We start from the raw sequence: 18,596 nt of genomic DNA on the forward strand, positions 1-18,596 counted from the left end.
TTCTTAAAAGTGTTCCCATTCTTCATCCTGACATCAAGATAAAATCTCTAATAGTACTTCTTCAAGTGTTCCTCAAATGATTAGTCATAGGTACTTCTAGAAAGAGGGTTTTATGATTAATTGAATTTGATAAATATGTTAATAGAAATGATATAGAGTTGGGTGCTGGTGGTTTAATTATGCCTGTAAGTCTAACTACTCAGGAGGCTGAGAGCTGAAGATTTTTGCCAGCCCAGACAAGAAAGTCTGTGAGACTCTGACCTCCAACTAAGCACCAGGGAATTAGAAATGGCACTGTGGCTCAGAGTGGTAGAGTGCTAGCCTGGAGCAAAAAATAAAAATAAAAAATGCTCTAGGACAGCAGCCAGGCCCTGTATTCAAGCCCCATGACTGACAAAAATTAAAAAAAAGAAAAGAAAAGAACAAGACAGAGTTTATCTACACCTATCATGAGACACAGAGGCCAGGGAAATGAAAAGTCTTTCTTGAAGGAATAACTTTTGCTTGCCTGGGCTGTCTCCTGAGGAAATAGCTCCTGGAGCACAGTTTGGATTGCCAACATGGTCATTATATAGAGTTTGCAAGTGGGGATGTTTGTGTGTGGCAGTTAAGTGTGAATGACTCCGTTCTCTGGTCATGTCAAGTATACACACACACACACACACACACACACACACACACACACACACACACACCAAATATGTCATCCTAGAATGCATGCCGCTTAATCCAAGCTGATTAGTATAGGCCCATTCCAAAGGACAGTCCAAGGGTGCTGGCACGTATAGGGGAATAGCACATTTCTTTTTCTTTTGTTCCTCTTTAGACTTATCTGTACTTTGTGAGCATCCTGCAATGAGCACACATGTCCTCCGCCCAAAAGAAATATCATTCAGTATTGCACAATTGGTAAGGAGGCCTCAACTTGAAAGCATGTGGCTCCTCTGGGATTAGCTGCTGTGTCTATCTAATGACTTAAAACAAAAGCATGGAAGGGGGGGTGGCGCGCCTCAGATCTTCACATGATACTAAATTTGGTGGGGTGGCTCGCTCTCAGAAAGCCAAGAATAAAATTCAAAACAACCGTGACAAATTGAAAACATGGCCCTACCAAAAACCGGATGAAATTCAATAGTACAATTATAAGGTGACATATTTAGGGCTAAAAACAGCCACCATATGCTTAGGATAAAAGCAGCACCAACTCCCAATTGGTCAGCAGTTGGCAGGTGAATCTCCAAGCCAAAGGTTGGTACCGGAAAAGAACTTGGAATAATGGAAGGCCACAGGCTGAGGACACAAAAGCAGGCTTAACCACCCTCCACCCCTGCCCCCAGGATCTTAGCTTTAAAGAATAATGTGTGTATGGGGCTGGGAAGGTGGCTCAGTGGTAGAGCGCTTGCCTTGCATGCCTGAGGCCCTGGGTTCAATTCCTCAGCACCACATAAGCAAAAAGAAAAAAACCAGAAGTGGCGCTGTGGCTCAAGTGGTAGGGCACTAGCCTTGAGCTGAAGATCTGAGGGGCAGTGCTCAGGCCCAGAGTTCAGGCCCCACAACTGGGCCAAAAAAAAAAAAAAAAGAATAGTGTGTGTGTGTGTGTGTGTGTGTGTGTGTGTGTGTGTGTGTGTGTGAAATGTGCTGGTACTGGGGCTTGAACTCACAGCCATGTGTCCTTGCTTTGCTTTTCCTCTCGAAGCTGGCACTCTACCACTTGAACCACATCTCTACTTCTGGCTGTTTTTGTTGTTGATTACTTAGAGATAAGACTCTCACAGATTTGTCTGCCTGGACTGGCTTATCTTCAGATCTCAGCTTCCTGAATAGCCACGAATACAGTTGTGAGCCACCAGCCCTTCCAGCTCAGAGCACAAAATCTCAACAGTGGTCTTCTAACTCACGCAAGGAAGGCTTTCTGGATCAGAGAGTGCATTCTTCCTGTCTTGGGCAGGTTGTAATTTGTCTTCTATCAGGCTCAGGGGAACATTGTAGTGCCACGTTTGTAGAAGAGGAGTTTTGTCCTGCTGTGTGGGGACAGAAATGGTAGAACTTCTGGGGCACTGGACTGGTTTATGGGGACAATCAGAGAAGGCATTTGAAATCTAAATATCTCTGAGAAGCCTTTCTGGTAATCTGGGCATCTGGTCATAGTCAATGTAGCCGTGCCAGCTGGGTTGCTCACGTATAGAAGCCCTGAAGTAAGCCATGAGCCCTGGCAGCCCTCTCCTGGCCCTCACCTTACTCGGCTTCCCTTTATACCACAGAGACTTGCCCATGTCATCCCTGTATGAAGGACTTTCAGCGATGGGAAGTGTCCAGGTGAAAGCCACCAATATCATTGAGTTGATGGAAATTTGGCCCCATGAATGACGGTTAGCACAATTGGAATGATTTGTTTTTCCCCCTGAAAAATCCAAGAAGACTCTGAACAGCTCAACTGGTGGGTAAAGTACCACCAGGAAGGACCAACCAGGCCCACGGGAACCAGGCACTGGCTTCGGTTTCAGACTTTCTGCAGAATTCTTCGTGTGATGCTCTCAGGTCATCGTTAATAGGGTCCTATGATTATCCCTGCCTTTTAGAGGAAGAAGCTGGACATGAGAATTCCATAATGTGTTGGAATTCAAGTGTTGGGCCCTGGATCTGAATTGTCTCATGGTGGTTTGGAGCAAGTCACCAGCAGAGACTATGCCTTACGGTGTCTTTGAAAAGCTCATCTTTGTTGCACATTGTGCAGCATGAATTACTAACAAGGAGAACTTGCCAAATGACAGGGGCATCCTGTGTAATGTCACAGAACTCTGATGTGTCACATCGGAATTATGAGCTGAATCTTAGGCCCAACCTCCAAGACCAAGGAGGCAGTCTTTGAAGTGATACGTGAGGTCACATGGGGTCCCTAGGGTAGATCCCAAGCCTCCTCCTCCTCTGACTCCTCCTCCTTCTTTTCTTCTTCTTATTCAGTGTGGCAGTACTGGGGGGATGAACTCAGTCTATCATGCCTAGTCCATGGGTGCTCTACCATTTGAGCTGTGTCTCCAAGCCCTTTTTGCTTTAGTAATTTTTCCAAACAGAATCTTCCTTGTGAAGGCAAGCCTGGACTGTAGTCCTCCTATTTATGCTTCCGGCACAGTCCAGCCATCCTTGTGTCCAGTATTTTAATTGGTTGAGATAGGTTCTTGAGAATTGTTTTGCCTAGGTTGGCGTCAGACAGTGATCTTAGCCTCCTGCGTAGCTGAGATTATTGCCAGGGAGCCACGACCGACCCCTCTCCTGTAACCTTTGCCTCCTTCCCGCTGCTTGGGGGAGACACAGGCCACAGAGGCTGGGTTGGGTGGACTCTGTATGATGATGATGAGGCGTCCACCAGTGCCCTGGGTGCCTGAGCTCCAGCATCTCCACAGCTCTATCACCAGAGTGTTGCTGACTCATCCTGGCCCGTGGTGGCTCTCTACAAGGTCCCCTCCAATGGTGATGTTCATTTCTAGGCCTCTGAGAGGATCTAGGGAGGCTTAGAGCCCATCTAGCAGCCTGCAGGCAGAAAGGCCTGGTTGCATGGGAAGGAAGAAGCACAGAGTCGCTTTCCTTTCCCCAGAGCTGGCGCCCAGTGCCTGTGGGGCCCACGGCCTCGTGGCAGTCAGTTTGGAATATTTTTGTTCCATTCATGGGGCCCTAATGGAATCAAGACCCAGCTATTTATATTTACAGATGGTGCAAACTTTGCTGGAACATCAAATGAGCCAGATGTTGTTAGGACAGAGGGAAATTAGTGACTTGGCTAGTAGACATCAGAGTCCCCGCCTCCTAAGGTTTTCTGGGCCCAAGATGCCCGGGTGGATGATAAGGAACTTGAAGATGGAGCCTGCTTGATTCAGTGCAGCTTCTGCAGCCCAGCATGGCGAGTTTCTTGGGAGTTCCTTTGACTGGGTGGAGGGGGGGGCGCGGGGAGAGAAATGTAGTCATTGTCTGCCTCCATTGTCCCTTCCGAGACGATGCTGGGGGGCCCAACAGCAGGCTTTCATCTCCAATTATTTTCAGCCAAGGGGGAGGGGAAAAAAGCAGATGGTAACTAGGACTGAAATTTTTTTTTTTCCTTAAAGAATCAATATTAATAAAAGATGTGTTGGAGGTCGTGAGTGTATCCCGAGGTAACAGGGCATGGGGGGAGGGTGGGTGGGGGAAGAGGAGAGGGCAGGGTCTGGGGAAGGACAGATGTGTCAAAGCTAAATGTTTCCCCAGAGACCCCACCCCCAGGCACGGGGAATGGTGGGGGGGGGGTAACCCTTGGGAGCTCAGCATCTGGCTGGTGGCTGGAGCTCTAATGTCACACACGACTCTTGAGATTCTAAGGCCCCACAGGGGGAGCAGGGTGGCGGGGGGGGGGGGGGGACGGGGAGGGAGGCAAAGGCTGTCCGGCTCTCTCTTGTATGCACAGCACACTGGCGCCATGGGGTTCCCCTCCCAGCCGGGTGTGGCCCAGATGGCTCTTGGGTGCAGCTGTAACTCCCAGAGGAGGCGGGTGGGTGCCCTCACTTCCCTGGTCCACACCAGCCTCCATCCACAGTCCCAGTGTCCATCTGTCAGTGAGTGCTATCCGGTGTCCGCCAGCTGCCCAGCTGTTCCCTGGGGGGCCGGTGGGGGGGGGTTGGATTCTACATCTGAGCAGAGAAAGGGTTCTGGTTCTTTCTAAATGTGAAGCAGTTCACAAGGGAGGACAGCCGTGACTCAAAGGGTCCTGTGGGGAGGAGGAGGGAGAGATTGGTTTCTGAGGGTGTTCATGTTTGAGGCAATGCCTACTCTTAGCTACAGAAAGGGATGGAGGAGCAAACCACCCAGGCTGATCCACAAGGAGCTGGCACCCCAATATGATGGTCAAATGCATACACAAGCTAAGACTTCTTCTAGCTTCTGTCTCCCTTCACCCCTGAGCTCAGAGAACAAAATGAGAAGCAAGCATGCACCCCAGTCATGAACTATAGACACTAACACTAAAAAGAAACACAAGCCTTCCCACGAGACCGTTGTGCAGCTTCGCTTGTCAATCTTGTTTGCGTCTTTGCTTTGGCCACTAGGAATCTTATAGGCCAGAGCATGGTTTGCTTAAAAGCAACAAATGCCGAAGACTTCATGGTATCTCTTGTAAAAATGATATTGATCCTAGCTCTAGCTTTTCTTCTCTCATTTCTTTCTATTTCATGCCCTTCATCTGGTATATTTTTTTTAAGTTGGATTGTATGTCTAGGTCTGTCTTGAAAATCCTTTTTGAGATCCCATGTAGATACACAAGCAAGTTTGGGCATTGTGGGGTTTGATTCAGGCCTGAAGATCGCCCTTACTTTACATGATTCTCAGTAGATCATGAGCCAGAAAGAAAAAAAAAAAAGAAAGAATTTCTTGAAAGGACATGGCATAACTCATGAATTGAAATCCAAACTGCAGGTAAAGTAAAGCATTTGGCTATGTGATGAATGGTTTCATGCCAGGCACTAGTGGCTCATGCCTGTAATCTAGCCACTCAGGAGGCTGAGATCTGAGGATCGCAGTTCAAATCAGCATGGGCAGGAAAGATTGTGAGACTAGCTGTGTTCAAGTAGTAGAGCACTATCCTTGAGCAAAAAAGCTCTGGGACAGTGCTCAGGCACTAAGTTCAAATCCCCTGACTGGCACACACACACACACACACACACACACACACACAAGAATGGCCTTGTAAGTAAAGGTATGATATATGTAGTCTACTTTTAAATGGCCCAGAAGTGGCTGGTCTATCTGTCTGTGTGTATCTATCTATCTATCTATCTATCTCCCTATCTATCTTTATGAATCATCTGTCATCTACTGATTATCTCTCTTCCCATCAATCTGTCTATACTTTGGTCCATCCATCCATCCATCCATATTCCAAGGAACAAGGAAAAGAAACAATTACAGTATCTTACTTGGGGGGGGGGTGAAAACCTTGTGTGTCCAAGCAACTTTGCTTCATAATTTTTTATTAAAAGGGAATCTAAAAAATTCCATTCCAAGCCTGATACTGGTGGCTCACACCTGTAATAACAGCTACTCAGATCTGAGATCTGAGGATTGCCATTCAAAGCCAGCCTGGGCAGTAAAGTCCATGAGACTTACCTCCAATTAATCACTAGAAAACTGCAAGTGGCTCTGTGGCTCAAAGTGACAGAACACTAGCCTTGAGCAAAAAAAAGGGAGGGGTGGGGCTCAGGGACGACACTCAGGCCCTGAGTTCAAGCCCTATGACTGATCAAAAAAAATCTATTCAGGGAGACATTGTCCAAAGAGAATATATACTCATTATCTGACATGTAACTGTAACCCTCTGTAATCCCCTTTATAATACCAATTAAAAAGTCCATTCCATCTTGCCTTCGTCACTCGCCTCCATTTGCTGCCTGCTCAGGAGATCCTCTACTTTCTTTCTTTTTTTTTTTGGTCCAGTCGTGGGGCCTGAACTCTGGGCCTGAGCGCTTTCTTCAGCTCTTCAGCTGAAGGCTAGCGCTTTACCACTTGAGCCACAGTACCACTTCCGGCTTTTTTCTTTTTGCTTATGTGGTGCTGAGGAATCGAACCCAGGGCCTCAGGCATGCAAGGCAAGCGCTCTACCACTGAGCCACCTTCCCAGCCCCGAGATTCTTTACTTTCATCTGGATGCTGAGAAGACTGGAGTTGGGACTGATGCCAGGAGGACTAGGTTTTCACAACGAGGATATTTACATTCCCTCTGCATTGCTGTGGATGGGAAAAAAATCCCACCCAGGTCATCCGGAAGGGCTGAAGCCAAGAAGCATTTGTTTTTTGGAGGCTGGGGAGCAACACCCTCAACCTTTCCCTCCCCCTCCCCCAGCCCTAACCTCTTGTCAGTTACAATCCATCCATATTGGGCTTCAGAAGGAAAACAGAATCACCAGCAAGAGGGTCCACTGACTTTCTAGAGTCAGAACTCAGTGCTTGCGCTGGTTGGGCTGCAGGTGGCTCCGATGAAGCTGGGAGGCCCTCCAGAAGAGTGCTTGCCTGCTGTGCTGTCCCTCCTGTACCCCACTCACTACCCCAAGATGGGCTCTGTTAGAGAGCTCTGCCAGAACAGGCCAGGCCAGCTCCTCTTACAACCGTTGTTCCACACAGCTCCAGCAGGGGGCGCCAGCCTCCTCCTAGCTCTGGTTCTTGTTTCCATGGCCACCAGACAACAGCCATAGGACACATGCATCAGAGAAGGTGGATGGATTGACACACAACCCTGTTTCTGGGCTACCTGGCAGAATCAGTGTTCCCTAGCTCTTCAGGAATGACTGATCTTCAGACAACCCCCGCGCCCCCCCCCCCACCAGGCAAACACCCCAATGACTTCTGGGCTGCGTTCAAGGCCAGCTGGAAGAGCTTTCGACTGTGTTGAACAAAGGAAAAGGAATCACCTTTGCTCTGTCTTTAGCAAAGGCTGCGTGGCCTTCTTACATGATCTCTGTCCTCTTTCCGCCAAGTTTCACCTCGCTAGATGCTTCCTGCTTGTCCTCTGCTCCTGCCCTGTGCAGGACGGAGGCATCTCCAGTTCTCTGTCAGCTCCTTTCACCAACTCTTGGAAAAGGGCATTGAACTGGGTTTGTTTAATCCGTAGAAATCCTGTGTGCTCAGAACTGGCTTGGGGTGGGGCGGGGGCGCTGTCCCGTGACGTGACGGGTGTATTTGGAGGGAGTGGGCAGGGGGGCCAGGACAGACAGCATTTGCAGAAACAGCCAAGCCAAGGACACCAGGAGTCATCCAGCCAGTCAAGTGACCTTCCACGCAATGTTCAGAAGCCGCACTCTCTCCCCACGACCCATTATTTTGTTCTTTTTCCAATATTCTTCTTCAAAGTCTTTGATCCGATGTAGTTCAAAGTGGTTTTCCAACTCACAGCTCTTTAATCTGAGCAGTAACTGGGTGACGCAGCAGATGGCAGCAGCGATAAGGCGGGAGGAGTGGGAGGAACAAGGCCTCAGCAAGCCGGGAATTTAGCCTGGGCCGGGTCAGGCTGACCTTGGCTATATGGCTCAGGTGGCTCCAGGGAGGCTGGGCTGGAGCAGAACTTCCGGGGCAAGTGGAGACGTGGGGTAGATGGAGGTGACCAGAGCTCTGAGGGAGCGACTCCTAGCCTGGTGCCCTAAAAAATAGATGCCAGGAGTGGCCGCCCTCAGTCTTGAACTCTACCCCACTTCCTGGCCCAGCCCCAGCCGTGCCCCGCCCCCTTCTCTGTCAGCTTCCTGTTCTCAAACTGCACTGTCTTCAGGTTGGCGTGGGGTGGATGGTGTTATGGGTCAGAGGCTCCGGTTCAAATCTGGTTCTTCTGTTCCTTGGTGGATGGACTGAAACCTAGGTGCATTTTGTTGTTTCTGGGGAGTTGAGGTGTCCAGTCCTTGGTGAAGGTAGTTCATCCTTGCTCTGGGCAATCTCATCTCTCTCTCTCTCTCTCTTCCCACTCTCTTTTATTTATTTAATTTAATTTTTAATAAGTTTTTTCATTGTGAAAATACCGTACAGAGGGGTTACAGTTACTATTTACTTTTGTTTTCGTGCCAGTCCGGGGCTTGAACTCAGAGCCTGGGTACTGTTCTTGAGCTTTTACAGTCAAGGCTAGTGTTCTGTCCCTTGAGCCACAGCTCCATTTCTGGCTTTTTTTTCTTCTTTTTCTGGTAGTTAATTGGAGCTAAGAGTCTCATGGACTTTCCTGCCTTCAAATGGTAATCCTCAGGTTTTAGTCCCTGAGTAGCGAGGATTACAGATGTGAACCTTCATTCACTCTTAATAAAGTTTGGGTTGGCTTTCTTTAGTGTCCTTTATACTCTTGGCTTACAAACCAGCTAACTTTGAGGCTGGGTAGACTACAGATGGCTCAATTTCCCTTGCCAGGCAGGTCATCTGATTTACATTTCCAGCTGGTAAAAATGGACAAAAGGTGAAGTGGGTGGTGCTTGTGCTTGGGAAGGAGTTGAAGTAACCGTGTCGTTTACTGAGCACAAGAGCTAGGCCAGGGTCAGGCTCATCCTGCCCGGGGCCATTTCAGATAGACGAGCACTGATCCTATCCCACACGCAAAAGACTCCAAGGCCCACGACCCTTCAGTAATGCACCAGGCCCTGCGGCTGGGCTACAGCCAAGCTGTCCCCAGATCGGCCCAAATCCTCCATCTTGAGTCACAGACACTTCAAAGGGCCTCCTAGGAGAGACCAGGCCTTTCAAGAGAGCTGATTCCAGTGTGCACGCATGCCGTATCTCGCGCCGTGGAAAGGTGTGCAAAGTGAAGGCCCAGCCCTAGGAGGTTGCAGTCAGCTGTGGGTGGTGAAGGCCATGTTTACAGACTGCAGTGACTGTGCACAGTGAGTTCAGTGTGCCTGGGAGACAACCACTTTGGATCAAGAGCTCCTGGAGGAGGGGGCATTTAGGCTGAGATCCAAAAGGGAGATGCTGGATGGCGGAGGGAACCCCAGAAGCAGAGGTCCAGAGGCAGGAGAGAGCTTGGGGAGCCCAGGGACCAGGGTGTGCTGGAGAGAATGAGTGCAGGCCAGAGGGGACACCCTGGGGCAGGGGCAGGGGCAGGGAGGACATTGGGAGAGGCGCCGGCATGGGATGGAACTCTGAGTCCTGGTATGTGGCTAGCTCAGCTTGTGTGCGGAGACCCATGATGGGAATGGAGGCCCTTCTACCGGTACAAAGGCCCCTCTGCCCAGACAGGTCCCCACATGGGCCCCCTTTGGGCCAGCAGTTGTGTCCCCCTCCTCCAGACATCACATCACACAAAGGGCTGGCTCAGATGATGCGACCCCTGTTCCGGAGCCCACTGGGAAGCGGGCACAGGCTGCTGATGGCGCTGTCATGGAGCAAGGCTTCCACACAGTCTACAAGCTCTTCGCACACACGAACCCTGTCCATCCCTACTCAGAGTGAGGCCACTGTGATTACCCCTGCTTCACAGTGAGGAAACCGAGGCACCAGGCAGTTCAGCAATATCGTCAAGCCCTCTCTCTGTCTCTCTGTCTGTCTGTCTGTCTGTCTCTCTCTCTCTCTCTCTCTCTCTCTCTCACACACACACACACACACACACACACACAGAGTACTGGAGGCCCAATTAGCAGTGGTACCCCAACCTAAGCCACTTGGCTGTGGTGTTTCATACTATCCGATCTTGCCTCTCAGAGTGCCAAGAGCCTGCAGGTCTTTCAAGCCACCTCTTAATCTAGGGACAGTTCATCCTTCCAAACAGAAAACGGAGAAACTTGAACCAGCCCTGGTTCTGCACAGCTGTGGTCCCCACACTCGGGAGGCTGAGGCTGGAGGCTCACCAGTTGGAGGCCAACTTGGACTACGTGAGACCTTGTCTCAACAAAACCCTCACAACAATAAAAAGAAACCTAGAAAATATAGGTTGTTTATTTTGGCAGTACTGGGGTTTGAACCTAGAACCTTTGTGCTTGCTAGGCAGAGGTTCTACTACTTGAGTTATGCCTCCAATCCTTTTTGCTTTAATGAATTTTTTTTCTTTTGCCTGAACCAAACTGAACCTCAATTCTACCTATGCTCCCCCACCCTCCCCGAGTACTCTTGGAATGACAGGTGCACTCCTGGGGGGAGGAGAGTCTCATGAATTCTCCTTGCTCATTTTAGCCTCTCATTGCAATCATCCTGATTTCTGTCTCCAGAGTAGTTGGATTACAGGCACGAGTCCCCCTATCCGGGGGAGAATTCTGAGAAGCCCCAACATGTAACAGGGCTAATCAGAGCCCTAGCACGGTGAGTAGAAGACTCTTGTGCTTAGTGGCTGACAGCCAGGTCCTTCTGTGGGGAAATCAGTGATGGCCATCAGTGCTTCCTGGCCCCAAGAAACCCACACTGAAACACGATTCAATATGCTTCCTGCAAAGGAAAAACCCCACAGTTAAACCAAACACGGGGTGCCCTCTCTCTTCCATTCTCTGGGATGGTCGTTTATGTGGCATGGGCCATTCTGACCCTAGCTCAAGTTTGTTAGGCCAAGTTCCAAACTACTTTTTCTTTTCCTTGGCAGTCCAGGCCTCCTTATGCCAAGCAGAAGGCCAGAGTAGGTGAGCTCTGCTCCCTGGACCACACCTACTGCTTGAGATGGGGTGGAGAAGACTGAACACTGCTTTGTGGCTTCTTTCTGTGTCTCTGAGGTCCATGTCCTGGCTTTTCTATCAGCCTTTCTGAGTCTCCAGAACATTCAACTTGCCCTCTCCAGGGAGAATACTTGGGAAGAACAGAATCTTCCTAGGTGAGGGGGGGAAAGAAAAGAAAAGAAAATGAATATGAATGTATGGCTGTCATGCCAGGCAACAAAGGGAATTAGACCCTGCCCACCCTGTCACCCTAATTCAACTCAGAATAAGAGGTCATCATTTCCAAAGCAGCCAGCTTCTCACTAGTACAGGAAGAGGAGACACACCACTACCCCAATTCCTCTTACGTGTAAAAACAGAAGTGACTCTGTGCCACGAGTCTGCTTCCAGTCTGTAATTAATATCCCATAAAGGAGAATTCTAGCTTAGCACTGGTGGCTCACACCTGTAATCCTTGCTACTCAGGAGACTGAGATCTGAGGAGCCTGGTTTGAAGCCAGCTTGGTCAGAAAAGCCCATGAGATGCTTCTCTCCAATAAACTACCGTAAAAAGCCACAAGTGAAGCTGTGGCTCAAGTAGTAGAGCAACAAAGCTCAGGAACAGTGCCCAGGCCCTGAGTTCAAGCCCTATGACTGACAATAAAGCAAGCAAGCAAGCAAGCAAAAGGAAGGAAGGAAGGAAGGAAGGAAGGAAGGAAGGAAGGAAGGAAGGAAGGAAGGGAGGGAGGGAAGGAGGGAAGGAGGGAGGGAGGGAGGTAGGGAGGGAGGGAGGGAGGGAGGGAAAAGAATTCTATGTGTCAGAAAACATCCCCTTCCCACTTCTATCCTGGGTGAGGGACAGGGCAGAAAACTTAATTTCCCTCTTTATAGGCAAGATCTTTTAAGCTATTGAAGGATCACTTGCCAGATTAGGCCAGCTCTGAACTGCTCTGGAGAATGTTCCTTCACCCAACTCCCAGCCTGCAGAGCGATAAGGGATCTGTAAACACTTTTGGAAAAGTCTTTCCCCTACCTTCCTGGGCTTGCTGCTTTGAAGTTGAACTGCAGGAAGACCTCCAGTCGAGATGAAAACGTCTTGCAACTGATAAAGTAAGTGAGGATCTAGCTGAAATCCACTCGGTAATAGAGATTAGTGAACCTGAGAAGGCCTCACTCTGCTGGAAGATTATATATATATGGCTTAGGTTCAGTCAAAATGAACCCAAACACCCTCTGTCCTCCTCCCACAGGCCAGGGTGCTCAGCTAGGCACTGTGAACACAGCGGTTTTCAACTCTGTAAAGTTCTTCATGGTTCCTAGAACTTCTGTTCTGCGCCGTGGTTCTCAAATTCCTTCCCATGGACCAGCCACTCAGATCTCGTTCATGCACACATGTGTTGGAGCGTGAGCGCCCAGTCTATTTACCTGGTTCAGGTTGAGACTGGACTTCCAGGAAGCCCCCAAGGAGGACAGCTTACCCAGACTTGGAAACCACTGTTCTAGAATCAGCTGACATGTGGCAGATAAAAATAAACACAAGGCTGTGGTCTTATGGTATAGACTAGTTCTGGTGGTGAAAATACTGAAATGTGGCCATTCTTGGGGATCTAGGGGAGAGCTGCGTTCAGCACTGCATCTTCCTTCCCAGAAGATGAAAAATCTGTGATTCGTCAGGCCCCTTATATAAAATGGAAAAGTCCTCCATGCACATCTCTTTCTGCACATCTGATCAGGTGACTTGCAGTATGGAATACCTCGGCTGCTTCTTTCCAGGCTCCTACCCAACACCCAGACCAACAGCTTATGGAGACGACTCGCTCTGCCACACAAAGAGCCTTCACTTCCTGTCTGTTCTGGCTTTCCTCTCTCTCTCTCTCTCTCTCTCTCTCTCTCTCTCTCTCTCTCTCTCTCTCGAGTTGGCCTCTCTAAAGGGATTTGTTTAAGTGGAGAGTCTAGAAGTTTGTCACCTGGGTTTTCTCTTCCACAGCCAATTCCTCAGCAAGTTCTACCATCCTACCCAGAATCCACCTCCTACCCAGAATCCACCTCTTCCTTCCACCTTCCCGGGGAGCTCACTGTCATGGCTGCCTACAGTATTGACCTCCCTCAACTCCCACTCTTTCCTCTAGTGCCCCCCCTTTCCACCTGCTGGCAAGATTGTGGTATTAAAACATGATTCTATCATGTCACTAGCCCACTTGAAATTCTCAAATAAGACCCAAATTATTTACTGCAAATTATGGTGTCTCTGTCTCCCTGTAGGCTACCACAGCCCACCTCTTCTTGCCTTTCTTCTGTTCCTGAGAAGATTTCAAATTCATTCCCACCTCAGGGCCTTTGTACTAGATGAGCTATCAACCTAGGTTGTTAATTCCCGTCCGCCATGTGGGCGCTTCTGACTTTGTAAACTCAATTTAGCTACGCAGCTGCTGTCTTCCATCCTATTTTAATTCTTCACACAACACTTACCACTAGTGGATGTCTTAACTGTTTACTTGTTGGTTTACTGTTGGTCTAGCCCATTCTCTCAAATGAGGATGTTAGCCACATAGTGCAATGACTTTGGGAATTTATATTTCCATTAAGAAGAAACATACATATAGAGTGTTATGCTTCCACCCTTCCTACTCAATTGTGTGTTCATCAGACAGGAGTCCTACCTATCCCTGCCAGCCACTCTACCATTAGTATGTCCTGAACTAAGGAAACAAGTGATGAGCAGGTTTGCTAGAATTGTGTACAAAGTAAGCTGGGGTACAGGTGACCACACCTGGAATCCTAGCTACTCAGATCCAGGGGATCTTAGTGGGAAGCCCAGTCTGGACAGAAAAGTTTGTGAGACTTAATCTCCAAAGTAATCAGCAAAAAGTGAGACTGGAGGCATGGCTCCAGTGGTAGAGCACCAGCAAGCAAGCAAGCCGAGTATATGAGAAGTCCTGCATCCAACCCTAGGATCATGCGCAAAGGCAGAAGTCATCCAGACATTCAGAGCGAGGCAGTTTCTCAAAAAAGCAAAGATGCCTGTGGATTGTGGCAATGGTGGGCAGATCCTCATTGGTAGATTGTAGTCAGCTGAGTTTTTTTCAGTAGTCAGATTCCTGGGGTTCACATCTCTCTCCCTGTAGGAGCTGCTTTCTAAGTGTGGAGTAGAACCTGTGTATGTCTGTTCCTTACAAAGCAGCCTGGGGTGGGGGAAGATCGCCCACTTTGGGGCCTGGTACCTGCTCAGTTGGTGCTGGGGCCTAAGAACCTGTGGTATGGGTCACTGTTATTGTCCATTCGGCAGCAGGGACCCTCAGCCCTACCAAGAGTCTGTTTTCCAGAACATTCGACAACATCAGCAGCCACTCCCAAGGCCAACTTCTCTTCTGCCCAGTGATTGTCTCAACTGCTCGATCTGCCTGTGCCAGTTAATTGTATGTGGAAATCAAGAGTAGCTTTTAACTAATCTGAAAGAGATAGCCTGGTCAAAGCTTGTTTGAAGACTGGCTCGCTCTAAAACTCGACATGACTTAAAACAGAATCCTATAAGTTCCTTTTGCTAAAATACTTTCCGGATGTATTAGGTATAACAATAGTTTGCTACATGAAAATGCCTTTGAAAATCTTAAAAGTGTTATAAAAGAAAAGGGACTTTTTTTTGCATTAAATTGGATGTGAATATGACAGATTTCAAAGACTGTCAAAATAACGAATTTACATCAGAAATGCGGCGGCTCTCTTTTTCAAGGCTCTTTCCAACCACTCAGAAAGGCATTTAATGCTGAGCAGGTTCAAAATGTCGCCGACTCCCACTGGTACCAGAGGGAGGCGGACCCCACTAGAGTCTCTGGGTTTCAGATAATGTCTCTGGTTCTTTTCAAGTTAATAAACTGCACTCCTGTCAAATTGCAGATAAATGAAAGAGATGGTCCCATTGTTTTCTCCCACATCTTTGCTAAGAAAGATATCTTCCAATTTTTCGGGAGGACCCAGTATGCCAAAAAAAAAAAATAATAATAAACTTGAAATAAATCCACCCTGCCGTGACTTTACTGGATCAAAGCCGATAGAATTTCTACAGAAGCACTTTGCTCAAGTTTGCAGGGGCTTTCATTCGGAGAGCGGCTCATTAAGAAGCTTCTAATGCGCTTGATTGTTTCAAAGTTAGCCATCTAAATTTTTAATCATGTATGAGCACAAGATAGTCACAAGGTTGCCCCCTAAACACCGCGAAGCCTTTATATTCTAAAGAGTCATGTCAATATAATATTTTCCAGAGTAAGCAGCAGGTAGGCTCCGGGAGGGGGCGGCTTCAAACAACTTTCCTCTTTGATGGAAGGGTGGACAGCTTTCTGAAGTTGCCTTTTAAAGAAAAATAAGTCTGAGCGTTTTGAAATCTGGATTCCTTTCTTTTTGAGGGAATGAGGCTGCTGTTCTGTTTTTTCCCCCTCTCGTTTCCTTTCTTGATTAATAAGAGAAAGGGGAAATAAAGCTTAACTAGGGTCCCAGCCTCTCCAACTGGAACAAGAAATCCTCATTTATTCACACTCTTGGGTTAAATGTCTTCCAGCATGAATCACGGGGTCAGTTTTTGTATTCTTCTCCTATGGGGACATGAGCGTTTTATTTTCCTTTCTCAAGATCCTACTATTCGATTGGGAACACAGAGGGCGCAGGGCTGGCTCCACTGAGCCGTGTGCACACTGCCATCCGCTCCTCCAGGCTTTCAGGAATAAGAGCTGCCTTTACAATGGGTACACGAGGAGGGAAGAGGGCTGGGAAGAGGCCTGGCTGCCACCATCCTGTAGAAAATAAGGCCCAGGAGACCTGGATTGGAAGACTCCTGGGAAGCTGTGAAACATGCCCTTGACATTGAGATAGCTCTTCATCCTGTTTTTATTTACTCAGCACAGGCTCTGGGATGGTCACTTTACACAAATTTGCAACACTCCCATATGGCAGTGCTATAGCCTGGATGAACATCTCTCAAAGGTCCACATGTGAAGGACTGGTCCTCACTGGCAAACCTCCTGTATCTTGAAGAGGTGGAGCCAAATGGGAGGTCTTTAGGTTATTGGAGATGTGCTTCAGAAGGGGATCCAAAGACCCCAGGTAACTCTGTCTCTCTGCCTCCTGGCTCGTGATATAAACACTCTCTAACACCTGTTTCTGCCACGATAGGCTACCCTCGCTAGAGACCTGAACCAATGGCGTCAAGATCTGGAACCTCCTGAACTGTGAAATGAATGAACCAGTTTTCTTTTTTCCTGTACTTACTGGACAGTTATATATCCTCTTTGATGAAATTTCTTATTTGGGTCATTCATCCTTTTATAAATTGTTGTTGTTGTTGTTGTTTTTCTGTTCAAGGCCTTATATATTCTAGATAGTAATTGCCTTCTGCATGAATCTGAAATAGACTTGGGATGCACTACCAATGATGATGTCAGCCACTGAAACCAACCAAAGGACAATCTTTCAATGGTGGAAATAGGATTAAAGTTAGTTGTCATTCCACTAACAGGTCAATGAGATAGCTCTTAATCAGCCTTGCCTGATCATCAGGTAGCTTCCAAGTAACTTTTTCTAACTTTCATTTCCACTTTCCTTTAGGAACTTCAAAACCTCTGCTTGCAGTTGGTGGGGACAGAGGAAGTGGAAGTAAAGATCATTCACATCCTTAGCACTAAAGTGTTATTCATCATTCTCATTTCCCCTTAGGAAGATATAGTCACATGGCTCCATCTACATGCAAGAAGGATGGGAAATGTAGTCCTGGGCAGGTCAACTCTTCCCAGTTTCAACTCTACACTATGGAAGGGAGTACAAACATTGCTGGTGGTCATCTAGGTCTCTCTGTTAACATGACACGAATGGCTTTTACTAAAGTGATCACTGAAACAGGAAGATGATCAAGGGAGAGGTAAGCCTGTGCTTTGAATCTTATGCTGTAATACTGCTGATGGAAAAGGGGATACAAAATTCCTCTTCTCTTCTTGTTTCTGACTTCTATCTGGAAAGAGAATAATCAGACTGACTAGTATAAGAGAGACACTGGCCAAAAAGGCATTGAAGCCAAATCGGAAACATTTCCTGACTCCATTTGGATGGATTCTCCTGGCTGGATGGTTTGACCTCAGGGATTCTAAGAAGACTAGTTAAAATGTTGCCAAGCCTCACAGAGAAGCACTCCGTGGCAGGAAAGATGTATTGAACTCACTCCTAATAGTTGTAAAGGAGGGGAGGGTATCTTTCTGTATGCTTGTTTGTTGAATCCATTATATGTCTCCAGTAAATTCCTAAAAACAATGCTTTAAAGTTGTTATGCTCCTAGAAAAGGAAAGAAAATGATGATTAAGTTGGCATACATTCCAGATGTGAAGACAGGCCAGGTTAATGGCAATCTTATGGTCCTTAGTCTTAATACTGTGGTAAGTTAAGAAGATTCAGTGAACATTGATAACCAAGGTTTATACAACATTTGGCAAAACCTCTCATAGAGAGAGTATATGGCCTGAGGAATGACACAATTAGATGGACAGATTGCCCCAAAGGACATTGATAAATAGGAAGGAGAGGCTGCTAACTCAGTGCCTCCAGGAGTGACAGATGTCAATAAGTAGATGTGGACCAGTTGCTTGGAAAGAGGCAATAATAGTGAGGACAAGGCAAAATGGAGAGCCCAGATCTTCCTTAATAGCTGTAGGTACTACACATACCCAGGGGCAATATTCAGTCCACAACCTACACAACTACGCACAGCTGCTCCTGTGTTTGGACTGTCAGCCTGGTGTTGACATCCCTTCCATCTTTCAGACGAAACTAGAAATCCAGATTAATTCAAAGTTACATTTTTTAAGAGAAGTCCAACATTGTGTATGCCAAACAAAATGCATCTCACTTGATAATTACACCACCCCGATGTGAGCTCTGACCCCAAGGAAGATTTTTAAGTAGCACAGGGCTATGTCCTTGGTCCCACCCACTCAACATTTTTATCAATGACTTGGATTAAGGTCTAGAAAGCATGTGAATCAAATTGGCTATGACTCAAAGGCAGAGTCACAGCTGGATGATCAATTCGGGGCTTGGAATAACACGAAGAGATGGAGAAGGAGCCATACAAGAAGAGTCCGTGCGTAAACAAATATTAGATCATTTACTTGGGTCCAAAAGTACAAGGGAACACCCATGGCTTAACAAGAGCACATGTCGAGGAGGGGGGGAAATGCTGCGGAGATTTCATTGCCAACAAATCAGCCTGAGTCAATGGAGTGATGGGGTTGTCAACATGCAAAGGCCATCTTAGAACTGCACGAGCAGGCTCAGGTCCTGGATGGCTCAAGGCAGCTACAACTAGAGCTTTTGCCCTGGGCTCTGGGAAACACTAATGCAAAGAACACAGAGGAACTGGAGCAGAGTTGGAGGATCTCTACTGGGAAAGTCAAGAGATTGGAAACTATTCAAGCACAGAGTGGCTGAAGATGAGAGGGATACTTCCTTTAAACAGCAGGAGCC

This window comes from Dipodomys spectabilis, unplaced genomic scaffold (genome assembly GCF_019054845.1).
Source record: "Dipodomys spectabilis isolate Male_0828 unplaced genomic scaffold, ASM1905484v1 ptg000329l, whole genome shotgun sequence".
Taxonomy (NCBI): Eukaryota; Metazoa; Chordata; class Mammalia; order Rodentia; family Heteromyidae; genus Dipodomys; species Dipodomys spectabilis.